The sequence below is a fragment of the Bufo gargarizans genome, chromosome 2, assembly GCF_014858855.1.
Source record: "Bufo gargarizans isolate SCDJY-AF-19 chromosome 2, ASM1485885v1, whole genome shotgun sequence".
Taxonomy (NCBI): Eukaryota; Metazoa; Chordata; class Amphibia; order Anura; family Bufonidae; genus Bufo; species Bufo gargarizans.
Genome location: NC_058081.1, coordinates 540,088,027 through 540,114,510, shown reverse-complemented (window position 1 = coordinate 540,114,510; position 26,484 = coordinate 540,088,027).

The window sequence follows — 26,484 nt, the reverse complement described above, 5'->3', positions numbered from 1 at the left end:
GTGAGGGTGCTGGCGGGGTGTCATGAAACTGCCCCAGGCTTTGGAGAGTATTGCCCTGCCTCTGTTGGAACTGCTGTGTGTTCCCCTCATCTCCCCTCCTTGGTTGCCCAAAGAACTACGTACTCTGCCGCCAGAGTCCCAACAGGCAAGACTTTGCTGTTGTCATCAGGAGGATGACTCTCAATCTCCTAATCCTCTTCCTCCTTTACTGCCCATCCACACTGAACAGATGGAATTAAACTTCCATGGGTACTAACCTCTGTAGCGGAGGCAACCATCTCCTGCTTCTCCTCCTCATCATCATCCAATTTGCGCTGAGAAGATGAACTGAGGGTGGTCTGGCTATCACCCTGTGTAATTGATATGGTTCTGGATCTGACTCCAATAGTCAGTGATGTATTGTTGATGTATTGCTCCGAATGATATAAAATAATTGGCATACGTACGCCTTGAAAGAGATCACACACAGACTGTCACAGAGAAGTCAGTCAATGCAAGATGCTGCGTTTATTGAGATTACATGATATTTTATAGCAAAAAAGAGGAACTTTATGACTCGGCTAATTTGATGATCTAATTGTCACATTACTAAGTCCCATGACAAGGTATCACATTATCACTCCATACTTTAGCAATGTCAGCACTATGTCAGCAATTTCAATATCATAAAGTGTTTAGTAAGGGATTATTAAGGGAGCTGGCTGCTACTTCAGGGGCCATCTTGTTTGTTAAGCAAACTGTTAGATATAATACAAGCAAGTATACATTTGATACTAGATATATAGATATATGATTCCACAACAGTCCCCCCTTGTAGACTTGATTGTAGACTTGATTGTAGACTTTCCCTAAACCTAGCGAATCCCCTGGCATACCATTCGTATCCTCTTCACCCACAGTGGCGACAACTTATCCCTTGTGAATAAGTTCCCGATTGAGCGGACTTCTGGTAATACCCTGGGATTCATTTGTCCCTAATTCTCATCATCTCTTGGATCTTCAGGTCTGGGTGGAGGAGCTTCATCCGCGGGAGTTGGAGAAGGCGGGGGTGTCGGGAATGTAGGGGGTGTCGGGAATGCAGGGACGACATCCACATCTATTGCGGTGCTAGCCATTTGTTCATAGAGAAGTAGTATGGCTTCTTCAGCAGGCTTCTTTCTGTTGGTGATACGGTTAATGCAGGAAACAACAAATTTGATAAATATGTAGATTACCATCAATATTAGGGCTATCTGTAATATTCCCTGAATTATTCCCATCGTCCATCCACTAATTCCCTTGAACCAGTTACTGGGATTAAGGAATGAGAAAGTGTCAGACCACCATGTTGACTTATCTGCACTGTGAGACTCTAGCCATTGTACATAAACCTTTGAAATCCGAAGGGAGCCATTTATATGCCCTGTGTCCACATACTAGGTATATATTTTTTGGGACCGAAACCACTGTGCTATTGAACAAACGAGTGATTAAGTGGGCTAGTTTGATACCTTCTGCCAGTTTTTGACCCTTTTCTTGACCCTCTGTGGTTTCACTAGTCATCCCTATTGTCAAGTCCTTTACACTGCGCCGGGCGCAGGCCAGATCACCACTTGCTTCAGCATATATACCAATGCACTGTACTGGACTGTCTGGGTTGGAATCATTACAGCCTGATCTGTTATGGGAACTGAAAACCATACCATGGGTTTGTACCTGTAGGCAGTAACAGTGGGTCCAATTTGGGAAGCAGGATACATTGCTCCACATATAGTCATTCCAGGGCATATTGCTATTCTGAGCTGAGGGTCCTGTTCTGTTTATCATTAGCCATGGGGACCCATCCCATGCTACTACTATTAGGGAAGCTTTTCTGTTGCCATTTTTGGTATTAACCTCTTTTATGCTAGAAAGGAAAACAGCTGATCCTGCCAAATCTCTTATCTCTTGGAAGGTTAGGGGCACAGCTAAATAAGGCATAGCTCTAGCATTTACTGGGCCATGTGTACATATCCAACAATCTTTTAGTGAAGAGGTGGTGGTGTCAGAATCACCTTCCTTCAGACTTTTATACAACACTTGATGATGTTTGACAAACTTATTGTCCCACCCGTCATCATCCATTTCCGCCGGGGGAGGAATGTATGCACTGGTGGTGAGTGTCACCAGTGCTAGCAGATAAAAGAAAATCATTTTGTTATTTCTGAATCTGGCGGGTTCCTTATCCTTTTGCAGTGAGAGGCGTGGATCCAGGTGGATCTCCCTTCGAGCTTTACAGAAGTTGGAGTGGTCAGTAGTACTTGGTAAGGCCCCTCGAAGCGTGGTTCTAGGGTACTTCTGACGTGTTTCTTGACCACTACCCACTCTCCTGGTTTCAGAGTGTGGCTGCCTTCTAGGGAGTCAGGATCTGGAATGGAAGAAAAGACTTGTACATGGATGTTAGACAACTGTTTGCTCAAAGCTATCACATACTTTGCAACAGATTCATAATGCATTTGCAACTGTTGAGGGAAGTACAGCCCCATCCGGGGTCCCGATCCAAACAATATCTCATGTGGAGTCAGCTTATGGGGAGGTTTGGGAGTGTGTCTGACTGCAAAGAGTGCTATTGGTAAACACTGAACCCAATTGAGCCCTGTTTCCCTAGTCATTTTCAGCATTTTTGACTTTAATACCCCATTCAGTCTCTCGACCTTGCCGCTACTTTGGGGTCTGTAAGGGGTGTGGAATGCCAGGTGTGACCCTACCATCTTCCAGACCTCTTGGGTTAGGTTAGCAGTGAATGCTGGGCCCTGATCACTCTCAATGACCTCAGGTACCCCGTACCTACAGACAGTTTCCTGTATCAATTTTTTAGCAGTAGTTGTTGCTGTCTGATTCCTGACGGGGTAGGCTTCTGGCCACCCAGAGAACATGTCTACCACTACTAACACGTATTGAAACCCTTGGCACATTGGCATCTGGATATGATCAATCTGGATCCTCTGGAAGGGGTATAAGGCTTTTGGGAGACATTTTTTGGGCGTGGGCTCAGTCCTACCTGGATTGCATTGGGCACAGATTAAACATGACTGGACATATTTCACTAGTACAGGAGTGATTCCTGGGGCTACCCATATTTTATCGATGAGCTCTTTCATTATTGTCTTAGATTGATGAGTGGGCCCATGGGCCACAGAGGCTATTACAGGATAGAGTGCTCTAGGCAAGCACACTTTCTTCCCTTGTGTCCAAAGTCCGGATTCTTCTTCCAGGGCTGACTCCTTTAACCAGGTTTCCTTTTCTGAGCGGGTGGCTTGCTTCTGCATCTGTTTCAGTAGATCCCATGATATTTCTTGTTGCTTGACATCCGGTTGTGCTAACATGATTTTATCTGGCTGTGCTCTTTCCTCTTCCATTGCTGCCTGTTTGGCTGCTTGGTCCGCCAATGCATTTCCTTTGGCTTCTGGTGTGTCAGCACGGGTATGTGCCTTTACTTTGATTACTGCTACTTTGGTGGGCAGGAGTACTGCAGTCATCAAAGCCTCCACTGCTAAAGCATGTTTAATTGGGGTTCCTGCTGCTGTAATGTAATCTCTGGCCTTCCATATTATTCCGAAATCATGAACTACTCCAAAAGCATATCTGGAGTCTGTGTAGATGTTAGCAGTGGAGTCTTTTGCTATGAGGCAGGCCTCAGTAAGGGCTATGAGTTCAGCCTCTTGTGCTGACTGGTCTGGGCGCAATTGCCTTGCACACAGTACTTCATACTCACTAGTAACTGCCATGCCTGTATGGAATTTCCCTTTGTCATCGGCATACCTTGAACCGTCTACAAAGAGTGTCCAGTGTGGGTTTTGCAAAGGAGTATCCTGTATTGATGGTGGAGTTCCTACTTCAGCTTCCATCATTGTAATGCAATCATGTTCTTGTTCTTTGTAAAGAGAGTCGGTTGAGGCCCATAGTTCTTCTTCCTGAAGATCTTCTTCAGCACGTAGATCAATAAAATCTGCAGAATCTCCATCTGCAGTACACTCCCCCCTTGGGAGAGGAAGGAGTGCAGCAGGATTGAGGATGTGGCATCTCTGGATGGTGACATTATCTGGCAGAAGCAGGCTACACTGGAGCCTGAGGTGGCGTTGTGCAGTGAGGTGTTTAGGTTGTGTTTGTTGCAGGATAGCTGAGATGTCATGGGGAGCCATGATGGTGAGTGGGTGTCCCAGGACGATGTCAGCTGTAGCGTTCAGGAGAGAACTAGCAGCATGAACGGCCCTGACACAGGAAGGGGTGGCTCTGGCTACAGGGTCTAGACGTTTTGAGAAGTAGCCTAGAGGTCTACTACGACCCCCATGGCTCTGGGTGAGAACTCCAGTGGCATGACCCTGACGTTCCATGACATAAAGGCGAAAGGGAAGCTGATAGTTAGGGATGCCAAGAGCTGGGGCAGTGACAATGATTTGTTTGAGAGATTGGAATGCTTTTATGGCTTCTGCAGTCATTTGGAAAGGAACAGTAGCAATACGGGGTATGCAATCAAATAGTGGCTGCATTAGAACGGATGCATCAGGGATCCATGGTCTACAGTATGAAATGAGTCCCAGAAAGGTTTGCAGTTGGTGAGGGGTATCTGGCAGTGGGATGTCTGAGACTGCTTTCTTTCTGGCATCCGTAAGATGCTTACTGCCTTGAGAGATGCAGTGACCTAGGAAAACAACTTTTGGAAGACACAACTGTAATTTAGAACGTGAGACTCTGCACCCAGCATCCGCCAGGTAGGCAAGAAGTGAGGCAGATGAGTTCAGGCAGACGGGGTGTGAGTCAGCACAGAGGAGTAAATCATCCACATATTGTAAGAGTTCCACCTCTGGGTGATCTGCTTGCCATGGTTGTAAGATGGATGCCATTGCTAGGCTCACACCAGCCACTTTTACACTGCCTCATGGAAAATTAAATGTCAATGCTATCCCCAAACACACCTTATATAAAAGAGCCGCAGATAACATTCCTAGACCAAATGGAAAACCCAAGTTCCTTCCCTGCCACATCGAGGGTGATTCGAGGGGCGGGGCCTGCAGGAGGGGCAGAGACTGCCATACACGGGGTGTCCCCTCCCAGCAACACTGGTTTGCCAACGTCCTAGTGGGATGGAGCTGGCCATGGAGGAGGAGTTCCTCTTTGGCTCTGATCTGCTGGCCACAGATGTTTGGAGCGACAGTTTCTCTTAATGTGCCCTGGTTTGCCGCACCCATAACAGACACGGGGGGGCGGGGGTCTTTCCTCTCTTTCTTCTCCCGTCATGACTGCCATGACTGATATGCGGGATTTCTTTGTACTACTCTCCAGCCCTTTTGCAACTTGTTCTAAGATTTCCAATGTTAATGATTTCCATTCTGGGCGACAGGTTACAAGAGCTTTGTTCAGATCTGGCCTAAGGCCATCTACAAATGACCGTGCTAGGAGTCTTAAGTGCACAGGTTCATTTGGACTGAATTCCATATCTTTATAGTTTTGTTTAACTCTTTGTACAAACTTTTCTACTGACTCTGCTTTATCCTGCACCATGTCTTGCAGGGTCGTGGACTGCTCTGCTAGTCTGTCTTTCGCCCACTTATATAATTGCTGAATGAAATCACGGCCAGATTCTGAATCACGAGTGTCATAATTTGCTCCAGGGAGTTCTGGTTGGCGTATGTGATCCATTATAAGTGAAGAAAATTCACCAGTTTTATTTTGTACAATACTTTGCAAGTCTGACCAAGTACACCCGTAGGTTTGATAAACTTGTGCCAATTTTCTATAAAAGGGCATAGGGTGTGTATCTGGGTCAGGCATGAGGTTCACTATGGTGAACAACTGCTGGGGGGTAAAGGACACATACCTAGGTGGCCCGACTGGGCGAGTGTTCAAGTATATTTCCCTTAAGGCTTCAAGATTTCCTTGTCCTATGTTATGGATCTCTCTTTGCAGCTCTGTAATTTGGTTTTGAAAAGACTCATTCATTGCTCTTGCTGCACCCTGCTGACTACTTAGGGTAATATCAGAAAATTGTCCAAGGTGCGGTGGGGGGCTGCGATATCCCGGGGTTTGTGCTGCAGTACCAGGTGCATAGTCCACTGTCTGCTGTGAGTCTTCCCCTGCATCTTCCTTTTGTTTCTCCCCATCCTCATCTTCCTGATCTACAGCACCACTTCCTCCTACCATTATATGAGCTGGAGCTATGGGCTGACTGGGTAGCATGTAGGTGCCGTCAGGATTTACAAGTGGGTATATAGCAGTGACTTGTGGCATGACAGAAAGAGCAGGGTTTGGGGAGATTACAAGTCCAGCCTTGGGCGTTGGCTGAGGACAAGATGGCGTCACTGCTGGGACTGGTGAGACGTGCTGGGGGGCTAAAAGAGCATGATTATGTGGGCGTGGAGCACCACAGGCTAAGCACGTATCACGGGGGGCAGGGTTCTGCTGACCACAATGTGTACAAGTCCAACTTCCCCTTTTTCTTTCAGCTGCGCCACTGTTATAGGGCGGTGGCTGTTCCTGTACTAAGACTGGGCCAGGCCGATAGTAATGGAGTCCTGATTTTTCATCAAACATTGCTTCTCCTTTTGTCTGTTCAAATTCTTTGCTACAGTCCAGCCATACCCTGACTGTATCTATCAACTTATCATCATTCAATTTGCCTCTTTTCTCAGTCAACAATGTCTGCCACACAGCAGAACACAACACACCTCCTTTTGCAATACCATAATTCTTTTCTAACTTGCTTAATCCTTTGACATAACCTTTTCCTCTCCGGTCCGCCACGTACTGTTCAGGTGAACAATAGCCCTTCGGGACACTATTTCGGTTACCCATCTTTTCAAAACAACACGTTCTGGAGCCTTCAACACTTTCTGGAGCCTTCAACACTTTCTGTCTCTGATAGTTGGATTAGCACAGACACTGACAAACAAACACCTTGAGCTTGAGATTAACACACCACTGGGTTATCAGCAAGCCGTCTCCTTCCCTTCTACTATTTCTTGGGGTTACACACCAGGGTTACCCCTCAATGTAGGCACTTTAGGAGACTTCTATTGTTCTGTCAGTCTATGCCTCTCCTTTCTCCCAGAGACCAGAGAAACCAACCATACACAAAAAAATAATAAAACACAATACATCAAGCTTATCAATACAATGGGGTTCTTACTTTCATGCCCCTGAGGATGCCTCACTGTCGGTGCACCCCTCCCTAGAACAAATATGGATAGACTAATCCAAGGGACACAGAATAGGTAAGATGAATATATTTTCTCACCTCTTATTACGGGCCGCGGTCCCGGTGTCCGTTGGCTTGTCTCTCTGGGTCCAGTCTCTGGGGGTACGCCAGCAGGAGGTCCAATCCTCAGGCCCCACGTTGGGCGCCAACTGATATGGTTCTGGATCTGACTCCAATAGTCAGTGATGTATTGTTGATGTATTGCTCCGAATGATATAAAATAATTGGCATACGTACGCCTTGAAAGAGATCACACACAGACTGTCACAGAGAAGTCAGTCAATGCAAGATGCTGCGTTTATTGAGATTACATGATATTTTATAGCAAAAAAGAGGAACTTTATGACTCGGCTAATTTGATGATCTAATTGTCACATTACTAAGTCCCATGACAAGGTATCACATTATCACTCCATACTTTAGCAATGTCAGCACTATGTCAGCAATTTCAATATCATAAAGTGTTTAGTAAGGGATTATTAAGGGAGCTGGCTGCTACTTCAGGGGCCATCTTGTTTGTTAAGCAAACTGTTAGATATAATACAAGCAAGTATACATTTGATACTAGATATATAGATATATGATTCCACAACATAATGTCTTTCCCCATTTCCACCTCTTCAACATGCAAAGCGTTGTCCTTAATTGTGAGCAGCGAGCGTTTGAGTACACACAGAAGTGGGATAGTGACACAGGCGGATCAAGGGGGGGCAACAGGGCATTCGCCCCCCCGAGCTGGCCGGCACAGGGAGATGAGCGCTTCAATTGTGGAAGTGCTCATCTCCATAGTCATCTGTATCGCCGTCCTCAGGACAGCGATGCAGATGGCTGTGCTGCGGTGGGGCAGGGGAGGGAAAGGCGTGTCCCTTCCCATTTCCTCTGATAGGCTGCCGGCACTAGGCCGGCACAGGCGGCGCAATGACGTAATCTCGCCGCCTGATCCGTACAGCGCAGGGCACAGGCCGGAAGAGGACTGCATCACTGACATGAAAGTAAGTATAAGTGTTTTTTTTTGTTTTCTTTATATGTACAATACTTTTACAAATGATGGAGGGGGGGGGGAGGCCTTGTTACTGGCACATGATGGGGGGTGCTTTTATTATTGGCACATGATGGGGTGCTTTTTTTTACTGGCACATGATAAGGGGCTCTTATTACTGGCACATGATGGGGGTGCTATTATTGCTGGCACATGATTTGGGGTGCTCTTATTACTGGCACATGATGGAAGTGCTCTTATTACTGGCACATGATGGAGGTGCTCTTGTTAATGGCACAAAATGGGGGGGTCCTCTTGTTACTGGCACATGATTGGGGGCATCTATGGGGCACATTTTACTGGCACATTATTGGGGGCCCTTTTTACTGGCACATTATTGGGGACACTTATTACTGGCATATTATTGGTGGGCACTATAGGGGCATTTACTGAGGCCACAAAGAAGGGTTATTTTATATGGGGGCTCTGTACAGTAGCATTTTATACTGGGACACATTATGGTGGGTACTATGGGGAAGGGGGAAATTAGTACTGTGGGGTCATCTACGGGGGACACTAAGAAGGGGTATTTTATACTTGCAAATTATGGGGGACACTAAGGGGAATCTACTGGGGCACTATATATGGGGCATTTTATACTGGTACATTATGGGGGCACTAGGAGGAAGGGGGGAGAGGAGCATTATGGGGGCATTTACTGGGGGCACTATATAGGGGTATTTTATACTGGCACATTATGGGGACACTATGGGGACATTAGCTCAACTAGGGGCATTACAAGGAGGTATTTTTTGCACAGTCACATTATAAGGAGAATTATTTCTACTAGGGGGGCATTATAGTGGGCTTTATTACTCGCCCATAGTATTAGCCTCCTAGTAGCAGCACCATCCTCTCTCTACTCTGCTACCTCTCTTCCCTTTCTCCAAATCCGTATTATGAAATCTTTCTCATTAGGATAAAACACAACATCAGCTCCACCGAGACCCCCAGCCAAAGTGTTGAAGTGGCGTCCAAGACCCCCAAGGGCCAAGACAAGTAATTGTAGGTTTTCTTGTGAAATATGTTTATGTTATACACATATAGCATACACTGTGCCCACAATAAACAGTATACCTCTACACTGTGTAGTCTGTTCTATAAGCACCACATTGTTTTGTGCCGGCGGACAGAAAATAATCTGGAAGTGCCCCTCCCGAGACTAGGCTCTGGAACTGCCACTGGATGGTGACGCTGATAATAGCATTCTTGATCTTTGTTGATTCCTCAAAGTTTCTTAAAACTTCACAGAGGTCAGACATCCATGCCCACTCCTTGCTTGTGAAGAGCGGAAGCTGACTGGAGAGGCGATGAACATGTTGCAGCTGGTATTCCACTACTGCCCTCTGCTGCTCACAAAGCCAAAGCCTGGCCTACATGTTGAACATCGAATTCCAGCGCGTGCTCATGTCGCACAACAGTAGATGAGCTGGCAATTGTAAGCGCTGCTACAGCGTTGACAGACCGGGGGAAGCTGTCGATGACTTGCGGAAATGGGCACACATGCGGCACACCTTCACCAGTATCTCAGAAAAATTGGGGTAGGTTTTGAGAAACCGCTGAACAACTAAGTTGAAGACGTGGGCTAGGCATGGGATGTGTGTGATCTTGCCGAGCTCCAAGGCCGCCACCAAGTTACGACCATTATCAGACACAACCATGCCTGGTTATAGGTTGAGTGGCGAGAGTCACAGCTCAGTCTGGTCTTTTATCCCCTTCCACAGCTCTATGGCAGTGTGCTGTTTGTCCCCTAAGAATATCAGCTTCAGCACGGCCTGTTGCCATTTCCCCAGTGCTGTGCTATACTGCTTCCAGCTACCAATTGATGGCTGACTGGTGCTGCATGCAGATAATTCGGAGGTGGAAGTGGAGGAGGAGGAGAAGTGGGGGATGGAGCCACACAATGTAGGTGCTGGCGGAAACCCTGATCGACGTAGGGCCCGCAATCATTGGCGTCGGTAGCAAATGTGCCATCCCAGGGTACGACTCACTCCTGGCCTGCACAATGTTCACCCAGTGTGCTGTCAGGAAATGTAGCGTCCCTGGCCGAAAGAACTTGTCCATGTGTCAGTGGTTAAGTGGAATTTCCCAGTAACTGCGTTGGTCAGGGCACATGTGATGTTACGGGACACATGTTGGTGTAAGACGGACACAGCACACCATGAAAAATGATGGCGGCTGGGGACTGGGTAACGCGGGGCAGCCGCCGACATCAGGCTGCGGAAGGCCTCAGTGTCCACAAGCCTAAATGGCAAAATTTCCAGTGACAGTAATTTGGAAAGTTGCGCATTTAGTGCTATGGCCTGTGGGTGGGAGGCTGGGTATTTGCACTTGCGTTCAAATGCCTGGGGTAAGGACATTTGTACACTGCGCTTCGATACACTGATGGTGCTTGTGAAGGTCCAAGTGCAGGGTGGGAGGCATCCGGGGCTGCGCGTTCGACAGGTGATTGGCCAGCACGTAACACAGGGTAAGAGGAGGCAGTGGTGTGACTCGCAGACACAGATTGTAGACCCAGGCATTCGGCCCACTTATTACGGTGCTTGGATGCCGTGTGGCGGATCCTGCTGGTGGTGGTGAAGTTGCTAGTGTTCACGCCCCAGCTCATTTTAGTAAGGCACAGGTTGCAAATTACTATTCTTTTATCGTCCGCACTTTCCTAAAAAAAATCGCTATACTGTGGAACACCTACCCCTTGGCAAGGGAGATTTCCACAAGGGAATGCTCTGTGGAACAGTTGCGGGCCTGTTTGGTGTGGCCCGCCTTCTCCCTTTTACCCCCCTACTGCATCTTCCAGCCTGTTGCGGTGCAGCAGACCCCTCCCCCTCTATACTGCTGTCCTCGCTCGGCTTGCCACCTTCCCAAGTTGGGCCAGTGACTTCATTGTCCACCACCTCCTCTTCCACTTTCTCACTCTGCTCATCCTCCTGACTTGTTGATCTAACCACTACCTCATTTATTGACAACTGTGTCTCATCCTCTTCATCAACCTCTTGAGACAGTAATTGCTGTTGAATTATTGGTAACTGTGTCTCATCATCATCCACTTCATTCCCTACCGTCATCTTCTTGTGACTGTGGATGCTCAAGAGTTTGGCATTCAGGGCACAAGATCTCATGTCCCTCTTCAAGCGGGCTTGTCGAGAGGCCCAAATGAAGGAATGGCGCTGAACAGAGCTCCTCGGAATATCCGAGTGTGGGATCAATTGTTTGGCAAGACTCTTCATGGTGGGAGGAAGGAGGATCAGGGTGAGGATTGTGTTGACCAGACTCTTTGCTACCGAGACAGAACTTGGTGGAAGACAGGGTGGAGCTTAACCGACTGGAAGCATTATCTGCTGCAATCCAACTGACCACCTGGTCGCACCGGTCTGACTTCGAGAGCATTGTCCTGCATCGCCCTGAAAACTGGGACATGAAGCTATGTAGGTATTGTGGATGATTGTTTTTCTTGTGCTCTGGCAGCAGGCACAGTTTCAACGCGCTCATGTCCACGGCCTCTGTGTGCACCATTAGCATCACGGCTACTTCCCTGTCCCTTACTGCTCACCTTCTTCATATTCAATGTTATATATGCTTGAAAGTATGTCACACGTACAGTAGCATAGAATTTGTAAGTGTATGCTCAAAAAAAATAAAAAATAAATTATTAGGGATGTGGAAATGTCACACAGGAGATATACCGCAGATAATGTCAGGGATGTCAGCAGCGGCTAATAAAAAATTACAGGGAATGTCACAGGTATTTGGGATTTGGAAACGTCAAACAGGAGATATACCGCAGATAATATGAATGCTGTCACCAGCGGCTAATAAAAAATGACAGGGAATGTCACAGGTATTTGGGATTTGGAAACGTTACACAGGAGAAATACCGCAGATAATGTCGCTGATGTCACCAGTGGCTAATAAAAAATTACAGGGAATGTTACAGGTATTTGGGATGTGGAAACGTCACACAGGAGATATACCGCATATAATGTCAATACTGTCACCAGCGGCTAATAAAAAATTACAGGGAATGTCACAGGTATTTGGGATGTGGAAACGTTACACAGTAGAAATACCACAGATAATTTCGCTGATGTCAGCAGCGGCTAATATAAAATTACAGGGAATGTCACAGGTATTTGGGATGTGAAAATGTTACAGAGGAGAAATACCACAGATAATGTTGCTGATGTCACCAACGGCTAATACAAAATAAAAAATATATATGGCTGCCACACACAATAGTCCTAGGACTTTTGGGTCTGTAAATTTTCAGCAATTTAATGCAGGTTGCGCTAAAAATATATATTGCAGCTGCCACACACAACAATAGACCTTAAAAGGACTTTTGGGTCTCTGACAAATTTTTCAACTTAAAAATAAATAAATTCACTCCCTACACTATCTTTTCCTTCTACAGCACAGCTCTCCCTAACACTAAGCCAAACAAGTGTCATCGGGTGCTATTTAACACCCGATGATGCGTTCTGGCCAGCCAATCACTGTAATGCCAGTAACCAACATGGCTACAGCATTACAGTGAAGGGCAGTACTTATTTGCACATTTATTTTCTGCGTAGCAGCCAAAAAACATGTGGGGAGGAGACTCGAGCATTGTGCTTGAGCACATGTGGTATTCGGCCAAATACCGCCATGTGCTGAGCATTGAGATGCTCTAGCTGAATTGGCGTTTGGCCGAGCATGCTTGATCAACACTAAAAGTCACCTTAATACACTTGTCACGTTGCCTCTTTTTTTTTTATTTCTGCTATGGACGATCTTTAATGGCAAACATGGCATAGTCTAAAGCAGTGTTTTTCAACTCCTCCTGCTGGTCACGATTTGAGACTACCCCACAGAATTAATACCTGTGGTAAGCCCTTATGAATTGACAATAACAATATCACCCGTTCATATACTAAGGAAATCTAGCCCTATGTCAGTGGAATGTCAGAATTTATTGGGATCTCCTTAAAAAAAAAAAAATCTAAACAAAACATTGCAGCTGTCATGTCTCTTTTACTGATAGAAGCCACTACGTTAGTGTGAACTTACCCATCATGAATTACATGTACTTGGAAAGATAATTGCCATGATATAATTTCTAGTTCCCATGGAAACTCTTTTGCATAATGGGAAATATCAAAATCAATCAGAACTGGTCCCAGTGACATATCAATTAATATTATGGGCCTTTGCGTATTTTAGCTAGTTATATCTTTATATTTGTGGTAATTTTGAAAGGTAAAATACTTTGAAAGCTCCTCTTGATAGAGAGACTTACATTAATAAATTATTCCCTCTATGTGTAGTGTATCAGAAAATAATACATGCACTATGTCATTAATGTTGAGTTTTAGTATATGTGATTCCATGTGTATGCCTATCCTGTATTACAATCTTAAAATATTAAGAATGCGTAGGTATAAGGCGTGCATTCATTGATGCTGTTTGAGGGGGCCGCCAGTATTATAAACAGCACATGATAAAAGGACAATCTTGTTGGAGCATAGGAGTAAAATGTCACTTCTCAGATTAGAGCTACATGGAGGACTTTGTGGTTGAAACATTGCTCCTAGATGACCTAAAATGTTAGTGAGTTATTGACTGATCTACAGATCTTTTATTGAAATCCTTGAGGCCTCTAGGTTTATGAGTCTAGTGGGAGTATGTATGTAGTGATAACTGCTAGGACCACCCACTGGACTCATAAGCTCAGAAGTGGCAGCGATTATTCTCAATTACTTAGAGATTTACTGAATCGTTTCCCACAAAACTATATATGAATCTGTTCAGCTGTTTCTAGTTTATAACATGGGGCCAGTCACATTGAAATTGGAGAAACCCTCTAGAAATTGACGCTTTTTATTATGGATTTAAACTTTTGTCTCATGTAAATATAGTCGGTGTACAACTCAAGTGCTTCATATCTCGGGCTCCAAAGAAGATAGAATGGGTCTTGGTCGTGTTTGAAAGATGGTAATCTATGCTTTAAACAATTAATAGTTTTGAGAAAAGGACTTGGTGGGGGGGGGGGGGGGGGAGATAAGGGTAGCTGCTTATATGTCGAAATTGGCAGCAGCTAGAAATATGAGTCTGTTTGTATTTGAAAACTGGCATTCCAAAATTTCAAACAAGAATCACAAGGATATATAGCTGTTAGAAATCGGGTCAGAATTGAAAGTAGTGAAACCTGCTTTTACTTTTACTTTCCGCTTCATTTACTGCCAACCCGGTTTCTAACAGTTACAGATGTAGCCGAGCTAATATTGACTCTAATAACTCTGATAGCATATTTCACAGTGTTATCTAGTGCCATCTTGTGATAAAAAGCCATTTGTAATGGTCACGTACACACACACACAGGCGGGAGGATAGTGACCACTGCGCTCCACCCTCACCCCTAGCCCTGCCTACTTGCCTCACGAGTCCTGATGACAGGGGACAACTGGACGGCAGTCCCTAACTTAGAATACGTGCAGGAGGGACAGACAAGACAAATAACGGATAGTGAACGGACCGGGTCAAAACCAAGAGGACAATGCAGTACAGAGGGAAAAGCAAAGAAAGGTCAGGAGAAGCCGGGGTCATAAATACCAGGAGAGTTGAGAAGTACCAAAGGAGTCCGCAAAGAATAGTCAGGTGGAAGCCGAGGTCAATATACCAGGAAGGATGCGCAGTACAGGAGGAGCAGGCAAAGGATCGTCAGGGAACAGGATCAGGTAAGTACACAGGTATCCAACAACTGCCAGGAACCTAAATTAACAGGCAACCTGTGACCAGCAGGCTGCCTGTATTTATAGTGGGGAGTGAGGGTCATATGACGTGGCCAGCGTCACATGACCGACAGACCGACCAGTCGAGCACTGAGTGATCAGCTCGGCGCTCAAGGCAGACCTAGGAGCAGGGAGACTCCCAGCTAGCAAAGCCACCCTGGCAATGAGGTCAAACACAGATCCTCGCTCCCAAAGCTAAGCAGCAGGTCTGCGGCTGATGGAAGACCGAGTGCGCCTTCGGAACCCTGTTAACCATTAAAATACATTGAAAGAAGTAGCTTTTTGTGCCATTTTTTGCTTAAGGCATTAACCAACAAGTTTAGCTTGGCTGCATCTGTATAGTCCGATATTTAATAAACTATATGTACCCTAAAATGGTTCCTTAAAAAGTACAACTCATCCCACAAAATTAAGAAAAAATTCAAAAGCTTTGACTACCGGAACACAGAGGGGGAAATGTTACTGGTCGTTAAAACTAACATTAGTTATGTTATTAAGGGGTTAAAAATGCAATTGTGTCCTTTGAGTTGTGTGGCAACAATATTTATTTCAGACATACTGTATATTAAAAATCTACAATAAAAAAGTGCAATTTTTGGGAGGATTTCTCTAATTTTACTGTGACTGTAAGGATGTTAAAACAAGACCAGAATCAGAGCATTATGTCCTCTACATTGGTCGACATAACCTTTAGAATTTAGATTGTGAGTGAAAGTAGCTGAAACCTGCTTTCACTTTCAGCTGCTGTCCCTCCTGACGTAGCAGAGATTATGATGGTGTGATTCTTGCATTGTTTTAAAGCTTAGATTGCCAGCTTTCAAACAAGATAACTAATACAGAACCCTGCCCCCGCTGAACTGCTAAATGCTTTTCCCAAGGCCAAACAGAGCTTGGGCAAAACTATTGAGGGGTTGAAGGAAACCTTTCATCACATTTTGTCCTATGTACCTAATGACATGTTGCTTAAGATCATCTCACTGAAATCAATGGTTTTTTTTTATTTTTTTTATTGTCTCTGCCAAGCTGTTTTCAAGAAATAATTTGGAAATGAACAGTAGGTATAGAGTCATTATTTCCCTGTAATTATTGAAGAACTGCTGCAAGCCCACCCATTTTACTTTGAATGACTTTGATCTTATGATTAAATCTTATGATCCTCATCTATGAAAACTAAATATTACCTCCATTTCTTGTATGCACTAGTTTTCATATGTGATGGTAGTAACATTTGATCATGGTTTCATGTTTTTTTTTTTTTAAAAAACACTCAGTTCTAATTCTAAGGGTCAGTTCACACTAATTTTTTTTGGCGCTGATTTTGTAGCTCTCAAAACAGCCTCCCATTCATTTAAATGGGAAGCAGCACTTGTATTTTGTTCCATGTGGAAAAAAAGAAGCATGGAAAAAAGAAGCAGCATGCCTTATCTGCGGAAATGGAGCTGAATCTTCCGATGAAACGAATGGGAAGCATCACAAAAAAGCTCCGTACGTTTTTGATGAATATGAACAAGCTGAAAATGCAGTTCTGTATTAAAGCAAAAAAAAAAAAGGACCAACAAAGCTGCATGGAAAATGTGCTGAAAAAAACTTGTTTAGATTCCACTCTGAATTTTGTAGATATATTTTCAAAATCCATCCTGTGAACATACTCTAAGCCAGTGATGGAGAACCTTTTACAGAGTGAGTGCCGAAACTGCAACCCAAAACCCACTTATTTATCGCAAAGTGCCAACACGGCAATTTAACCTGAATACCAACCAATACAGTATATCTTCCATGTACTTTATCATTTAGCTATAATAGCCTGCCTACATTCAGTGTGCTTCCTGTGCTGTCCCTGCACTGATGAATGGTAGGAAAAGTCTAAGGCATACTGGTACACCATAGACTTTTTCCAGAGTGTGGGTGCCCACAGAAAGGACTCCGAGTGCCACCTCTGGCACCAGTGCCATAGGTTCGCCACCACTGCTCTAAGCTTATAGGTTGCTGTGGTGTGCTGTGATAGTACGCCTTTGTAAGACTTTTGGGTAACTAAATACACAATCCTATTTTCTGCAACATTGCAAGTCACAATAAAATAACTTTGTGTGTGAAAATAAATTATTTTACATGCAGCTAGGTGTACTACAGCAGATATTAGAATTCAGATTTAAGCAAGTTAAACCTAAAAAGTGATTTACCAAAATGACAAGAACTGCTCATAACATCTCCATGTAGCATGGCAATATACCCTATGTAGAGTATACATATACACATTGGCAAACATCACGTACCATTGGGGCATTTATTTCCGATGTTTTTCTAACTTGGTGAACATTCTCTGCACAGAGGAAATTGTTAGCACAGACAGTTGTGGACACAGCGTATTCTATCATCTGCATGAACAAGCCCTATGGGTGTTTGGAAAAACTGAATTTCAATTTCCAAACTTTTTTTAAATTAAAGAAGTTTATGCTTCTACATTTTTATTGGAGCAACATCTGTTCCTGGAGAAAACATTCAAAAATGTGTATAAAACTGTCTCGCAGTTCCACTAATCCTTTCTGCTCAATATATGACAGATATAATGAGTGTTATAATTTCCTTGCCTTACATTATCTTGCAATGTGATATCAAGATACAAGAAAGCAAGAAATTGCTCTTCCTAGAAGGTATCACTCTCTTCTGTTCATATCCAGGAAGTTTATATTGCTCTCCTCTTGTCTGTATTTTTGATAGATAATTAAATAGTATTTTCCATCCATTATATCTCTTATATATATATATATATATATAAATATGAATTTCTGTCTGTTTGTCTAGACGTCTGGACGTTCTTTATGCGCGACCAAACGACTGGACCGATCTTTACTAAATTTGGCACACAGGTACACAAGGTGTCCAGGAAGGTTTTAGACTGGGTCTCAGCTCTCTATGACGTACCATTCCTGAGATATTCCCAAAAAATGACCCGCATTAGCCAATACAAGCCTGCAAGTCTTTCTCTTCAAATCCCAACTGCCATAAACACAGTTTTACTCCAGGTTTCCATAACAACCCAGCCATTTTTCATTACTGCTTAAAGGGGTGGGCACTGTCGAGGTCACTGTTTTTAAAGGGGCGGGCACAGTGAAGGTCACTGTTAAATGGGCGGACGATATGAAGGTCCCTGTTAAAGGGGCGGGCACTGTAAAAGTCACTGGTAAAGGGGCGGTCACTGTGAAAGTCACTGTTAAAGGGGCGGTCAATCTTAAAGGGGCAGTCAATGTTAAAGTCACTGTTAAAGGTGCAGTCACTGTGAAAGTCACTGTTAAAGGGGCGGTCACTGTTAAAGGGGCGGCCACTGTAATAGTCACTATTAAAGGGGCTGTCATTGTGAAAGTCACTGTTAAAGGGGCGTCCACTGTGAAAGTCACTGTTAAAGGGGCGGTCACTGTGAAAGTCACTGTTAAAGGGGCGGTCACTGTGAAAGCCACTGTTAAAAGGGCGGTCACTGTTAAAGGGGCGGCCACTGTGAAAGTCACTATTAAAGGGGCTGTCATTGTGAAAGTCACTGTTAAAGGGGCGTCCACTGTGAAAGTCACTGTTAAAGGGGCGGTCACTGTGAAAGTCTCTGTTAAAGGGGCGGTCACTGTGAAAGCCACTGTTAAAAGGGCGGTCACTGTGAAAGGGGCAGCCACTGTAAAAGTCACTGTTAAAGGGGTGGTCACTGTGAAAGTCACTGTTAAAGGATAACTGTCACATTTAGACCCTAATTTCAATTTTCATATATGTAGTTAATAATAACATGATATTTCTGAATCAGTTACTATAGGACTGACCTACCCCATATTTAATAAGATTCAGCCCATAGCAACCAGTCTGCATAAAACTGAAATTTCACTATTCAGTTAAGATGGCCGCCACTGCCCTCACCCTAAGGCTAATCCCGACTGCCCTCACTAGCCAGTAACAATAGCCCCCCAAAAGTGTCAGTAACCAGAGCCCTCCTCCCTAAAGGGTTAATCTTCTGCAGCACAAAGGGGTCCTCTTACAACATGTTGCTTTCATTCATACACTGAGCAGATGGAAGATCTCCCTTCCCTGGTCTGCGTTGCTTCAACTCTGCATTCTCCAGCTCTGCTGAGTGAGGGAGCGTCTGTCAAGCGCAGGGACAGGGAGAACTGCACACAGCCCAGGCACTGTTATCAGCTGCTGGGGAGGACCTGGCTTTAATCATTTAAAGAGGCGGTCACTGTGAAAGTCACTGCTAAAGGGGCCTTTACTTTGAAAGTCACTGTTAAAGGGGCGGTTACTGTGAAAGTCACTGTTATGGGGGCGGTCACTCGGAAAGTCACTGTTAAAGGGGCGGTCACTGTGAAAGTCACTGTTAAAGGGGCGGTCACTGTGAAAGTCACTCTTTAAGGGGCGGTCACTGTGAAAGTCACTGTTAAAGGGGTGGTCACTGTGAAAGTCACTGTTAAAGGGGCAGTCACTGTAAAAGTCACTATTAAAGGGGCGGTCACTGTGAAAGTCACTGTTAAAGGGGAGGTCACTGTGAAAGTCACTGTTAAAGGGGCGGTCACTGTGAAAGTCACTGTTAAAGGGGAAGTCACAGTTAAAGAGGCGGTCATGCTGCCCAATTTCCCCCTGATGACATATAGATGTAGTATAGCTAGCGATCACAGTTTTCACATAGTGTTACTAAACAATCGCAACTTTTCCTACTTCACTCTGAACTGTAACAGCAATACACAAGGCCAGTAGATGGCAGTGTTAAACTAAATTACCTAAGGACACTACATTACACTCGATCCTCCTTTGCTAGTATACACAAATAAAAATTAAAAAAATATAACTTTATTCTGTAGCAATAAATAAAATATCTATCTGTACATTTGAAACTTTTTTTTATGATTACTGTTCTTCCTATAATCCATAATGTTTTCTTTAACTTTATTATGCAATCTACCACCCATAATTTTTTTTATAGTCATTAATTTTTCTATCATTAATACATTTGTATCATAAAAGTTTTTTTTAACTATCATTAATATTATTTTTTTATGGATGGTATATTATTTCTAAAATAAATCTTCTATTATCTACAATAGACAACATATAATCAGGCAAAAGATATATGCCAAAAGCCAGGTATGTGCAAGCCAACAACCTATCCGTAAGACAGGTACAGTCAGCATACCTTACAACAGCAGCCTCATGTGCAATGAGACATTCAAGCCCATCTGTCATCTGACTAATAGCTGGTAAGCCTCAAAGTTGCTTGAATCGTCTTGGATGGCTTGGGGGACCAGCGCACCTAGATCATTATCATTAGGGACTAACTCTTAGGGAGCTAACTCTTGTCTCACTAGGAGGGCTGCATAAAATGTTTCAATTTTTTATTTGTCCTAACATTAATTTAATAACCTTTCTATACTGTTTTGTCATGTAAACTCATTTGGATAAACATGGGCATATGAGAAAGAAATGCAAATTAACAATTAGCAGAATCTGCCTTGTTTTTCAGCTGAAACACTATTTGCATGTCTTTCCCATATGCCCATGTTTATGCAAATGAGTTTACATGACAAAACAGTATAGAAAGGTTATTAAATTTAATGTTAGGACAATAAAAAAAACAGAATTTTTTTATGCAGCCCTCCTAAGCAGTGAGAGAAGAGTTAGCTGGCATCCCCAAAAAATATATACATTTTTTGTCACCCTAATGATAATGATCTAGGTGTGCAGGTCCCCCAAGCCATCCAACAGGATTGAAGCAACTTTGAGGCTTACCAACTCTCAGTAAGATGAGAGATGGGCTTGAATGTCTCATGGCACACAAGGTTGCTATTGTAAGATATGCTGATGGTACCTGTCTCCTTGATAGGTTGTTGTCTTGTATGTACCTGGCTTTTGGCATACAGCCTTTGTGTGATTATCTGTTCTATGTTATTTATTGTATCTCATAGATAATGATTTATTTTAAAAATAATATAGCATATGTAATTTTTTTTAATAAATGATAGATAATATAATAGCTACAAAAAATAATGTTTAGAGTATTTGTGTTTTCTTTCAGGATTACAATACCTGTAGTTTTAAATTACAAAGCCACAGGGTGTCACTCATTCATTACTTCATTAGGTCCATGCGCCATCTGCTGGTTACAAACCCAAATTGCATGCAAAATTTTCTTACTATTGTTTTAACGCGCTTAGTAGCTAATCAAACAGGATATCGCTCTGCGCTTACGCGATTCAACTATGATCGCTAGCGCTGCTACATCTGTAGCATAAGGATAGCGAAATGCATTGGTGTTGTAGTTGATGCTAGTTTTACACTAGCACCTACAATCTCTTGGCATTTCGGCATTGCTGGAAGCTGAAGTTTCGCATTTAGGCCTCATTAACTGTAAACCACTGCTTTCCATTTGGCTGATTCCTGGGGTTGTGGCCAAATCTCCGCCACTTGCCACCCCCTACTATAATTAATGAGGCCGGATGGCAACTCTTCAGCTTCCGGCAAAGTTGGAATGCATAGAGATCCGGCTGGCTATTCCTTGCTGGAACAGGCTGCTTGATTCTAAGCTCGACAGACAGTATAAGTTTAAGTTTCCATTCCAAATCAGGTGTTGCCCTTCTCAGGGCAGGTGCTCTGTTCTTATCCGGTGTAGGGGTAGTTGTAATATACCTAGATAGCAGAAGGTGCAATCATAATGTCTGCATCACCCGCCTGTTTCATGTTATAGAGGTTAGACATGCAAGCCAGATAATCCTAGTCATAACCTTGTCAAGCTTCGACCCAAGTTGAGTTGATATGCTGGTTTAACAGAATCATCTCTACATAAACCTACCTTCTGGCATCTGGCAACTACTTACTGTTATCCATTATGATCTTTAGACAGTGATTTGTGCTTTACTTAATTTTAACCATATAATAATGAAGATTATGGGGGAAATTTATCAAACCTGGTGTAAAAGAAAACTGGCTTATTTTCTCATAGCAACCAATCACATTCCACATTTCATTTTTTAGAGCTCTTTTGGAAAATGAAATCTGTTATCTGATTGGTTGCCATGGGTAACTAGGCCATTTTCCTTTATACCAGTTTGATAAATCTTCCCCTATGTTTTAAATACACACTGGGCACAGTTGGCAGGAGGAAAGTTGGTGGATGGCTGGTCTCTGAAGGAAATATACATTTTTGGCAACTCAGTCTTCCAGCACCTGCACGGAAAGATCTCACAATTCTTATATTTAGAGTGGAGGCAGACTCATGGGGGATAAAACTAGGCCAAATTGGAGTTATCTTAAATATATTATTCCAGATTTCCCTTGTCAGAGATGATTTAAACAAAGAATCAAATCAGTAGCTGATATGTGCACTAATGTAAGGTTATCCTCCTTTGAGAAGTTAAAATCTAAATGGAAAAACTTCTGAATTTCTAGCATATCACCACATTAGGAATGCTTTTTGTCAGTTTAGTGTTTAAAAAAACAAAAAAATATTAAGAATTACTTACACTTTCCAAAATATAACCCATTTATTAAAAGGTGTTTAAAATTCAAAGGGTTCTTCTACCATATAAACTATATATGAGGAAATAGGAGCAGGATTTGAACCAAGCGTGCACTCTGATTAGCAGAAGGCAGTAAGGTGTTCTTTTCAAAACACTTAGGGGCACATTTATTAAGACTGGTATTTTAGACGTCGGTCCTAACAAAGGCCAATAGCTGACGGTGGATCGCCAAAGTTATATAGTGGAGCTGGCCTCTCCACAACTTCGCCCGTCCATCACCAGTTCTAAATGTAAGACAGCTTCCGAGCTCTTACATTTAGACCATTTTCTACGCCTAAAACAGGAGTAGAAAATTAATGAGACAAGCCTGCCCTCCCCTTCGCTCCACGCCCACAATTTTAGACCTATGGTGAGCAGGAAAAAATCACAGATAGACCTGCGCCGAGATACGCCAAGACGTATTTCAGATTAATAAATGACCCCCTTACTGTATTAACCACATTAAAACTTTGAGGAAAGTACAATTGAGATGGTGTTACCACTGAGTAAGACTGAGTAAATATGTCCCATACCAGTTCAAGCTCTGCTGGAAAGGTTGTGTAGATATAGGGGATTTGTCACATAGTCAGTGGAATTGTGCTAAGGTCAACTAGCTTTGGACATATATTTCCTATCTAATCTCTACAATTTGTAATAAATACATTATCTCTACTCCAGAACTTGTGCTGCTCAACCACAGATTTTAACTTATTTTAGGAAGGCTAGATGGATTGTTAGCGGAATTGTATGTGCTACGTAGAAGGAAATACTTGTGTCTAAAAAGGTGAGAGGACTCTATTGGTGGGAGAGGCAATTTATATGGTTAAAACATACTTCCAGAATGAAAATTGGATAGGAATGAGAAACTCTGATAAAGGCTTATAGGGAGTGTCTATGTAACTAGCAGGGTGTTGTTAGGGGCAGTGATGGGGGAGTGTCTATGTAACTAGTTAGTGGGAGGAGCTATAAACTAACGGCAGTGATGGGGAAGTGTCTATGTAACTATCCAAGTGGGAGGAGCTATAAACTAACGGGCAGTGATAGGGGAGTGGTTATGTAACTATCTGGGTCACAGGAGCTGTAAACTACCTGAATGTTTTTAGGGGCGGAGCTAGAGCTTGGCAGAGAAAACTGCCCCACTATAGTCTTTTCACAGCACAATCAGATAAAGTTAGGAACTTAAAGAGGACCAGTCACTATAAAGTGCAATGCAATATGTAGTTAGTGTGTTACAGAACATGAGGAGCTGATCACATTGATATACAGGTTTGTGGAAAATACTCAGTAAAACCTGTAATTTTTACATTTAAATCTCTGGTATTTCTGAAGTCATTGTTCATATGGGAGGTGTTATCTGTGATTGATAGCATTTTCTGTGTGACTGTGTATACATAGATAGCTGTCAGTCACAGAGAGCACCTCCTTGTGCACTGTTCACAGGGGTGGTCTTAAAGTGGTTGTTGCACTTCAGCAAATGGCATTTATCATGTAGAGAGAGTTAATACAAAGCACTTACTAATCTATTATGATTGTCTATATTGCCTCCTTTACTAGTTGAATTCATTTTTCCATCACATTATACACTGTTCATATCCATGGTTATGACCACCGTCTAATCTAGCAGCGATGGCTGTGTTTGCACACCATAGGAACAAGCACTGGCCTTTCTGGTGGCTGAGACCATGGGAGTGTGCATAGTCCATCACTTTTTTCTATAGTATGCAAGCACGACTAACACTGCTAGACTGTAGGGTGGTCGTAACCATGGAAACAAGCCGTGTATAATGTGATGGAAAAATGAATCCAGCCAGCAAAGGAGGCAATATAGACAATCACAATACATTAGTAAGTGCTTTGTATTAAATTTAATTACATGATAAATGCCATTTGCTGAAGTGACACAACAAATTAGGCTACATTCACACAAACATATTTTTTTTCCATGTCTAATCCATTTTCTTTGCAGATTGGATGAGGACCCATTAATTTCCATGGGTATTCAAAAAATGCGGATAGCACACTGTGTGCTGTCCACATCCGTATGTCTGTTCTGTAGACCCGCAAAAAATATGGAACATGTCCTATTCTTGTCTGTTTTGCGGACAAGGCTAGGCATTGTTACAATGGATCCGCAAAAAAACGGACACAACACGGATGCCACATGGACGTCATCTGTATCTTTTGCAGATCAGCATTTTGCGGACCACTAAATACATACGGTCGTGTGAATGTAGCCTTAAAGTTAGAAAAAAATCTGAGATATTAATGTATTAAGTTTTACTTAATCTTTTCCAATAAAACTATATATTAATCAGCTCAGCTTATCCTGCTCTATAACATGCTGCCTGAAGATTGCACTGCATATTGTGGTCACAGGTTCTTTTTAACCTCTTAGTGGCCGGCCTGTTTTGGGCCATTCTGAACAAGGGTTTTTCTTCCTTTTTTCGTCGTCGCCTTCCAAAAGCTATAACCTTTAGATTTTTCCATCTATATAGCTGTATGAGGGCTTGTTTTTTGCGGGAAAAGTTGTTGTTCGTAATGGCGCCATTTTGGGGTACACATAGCTTTCTGATTAACTTTTATTAACTCTTTCTGTGAGGAAGATGGCAAAAACAGCAATACTGCCACTGTGTTTTTTATGTTATAAATTTTACAGTGTTCATTTTTTGGTATAAATAACATTATATCTTTATTATCTGCGTCAGTACGATTACAGTGATACCAAATACATATATATTTTTTTAAGTTTTATTACTTTTTTGCAATAAAACCCCTTTTTCGTTAAAGGAAATTTATTTATTTTTTTGCATTGCCACTTCCCAAGAACCATAACGTTTTCATTTTTATTTCTATGGAGTTGTGTGAGGGCTTGATTTTTGTGGGATGACTTTTGTATTTTTCATTGGTATCCTTTTGGAGTAAATTGTGATCGTTTGTTATAAAGTTTTTTTTGTGGCAACTAAGAATAATTTCGCAATTCTGTCATGTTTTTTTTTTTTTTTATGGCGTTCACTGTAATGGATAATTTACATATGAGGGAGATATTTTTTATTTGCTATTTTTTTCATTGAAAATGTATTTTCAATGGAGAAAAAAGTATATTTTAATGGAATTTTTTTCTTTAATAAAGGTTTTTTTTGTAGCATTTTCATTCAGATTGATTTTAAAATGCAATGCATTGCATTTTAATGTCAATGTTATACTGACATTGCACCAGAGAGGCACAGCCTGCTAGAAACTACTCAAGGCAGGCTTGGGGCCTTCATAAGACCCCAGCCTGCCTTTACACACATTGGCACCCCGCAATCGCATTTGCAGGGTGCTTATGGGAGACAGAGGGAGTTCTCTCCCTTTGTCAGAGCTTTACATGAAGCGGGCACCATTGCCCACAAGCATGTAAAGCGTTAAACAGCCCGGATCGGTACTCCTGTTGATCCAGGCTGTTATAGCCGGGTCCTCGCTCCCTGCTGCACGGGCTAGACTGGGCCACCATGAAAAAGCGGCGGCCCAGCCTAAGGCCCCTTAGTGACCGCCATAAAAAGGCATATGGGTGGTCGCTAAGGGGTTAAATAGGTTTACCAGGATTAACATACACTGTGTAGTGGCTGCTTCTGGCTACTGCAGCTGTTGTACCTATTCAAATGAATGAGAGCTGAGCTGTAGTACCTAAGAATGACCACTACACAGTGTGTGGAGCTGTGTTGTTCCAGCTCCATACAATGTTTATTCCCAGAACAGTTGATTAGTGGAGGTACCAGATGTCAGACCCTCACAATCTCATGTTGATGACCTATCTTATAGGTAGGTCATCAATATGTTGGTCCTGGAAATATATGTATGGGGTTTAAAAATATGTAAATATGTTATAAAGAAAGATTTAGTCAAGATGAAAATAAATGCTTGACTATTAAACTGAAATCCAGTTTACACTACATTGTGAGAAGT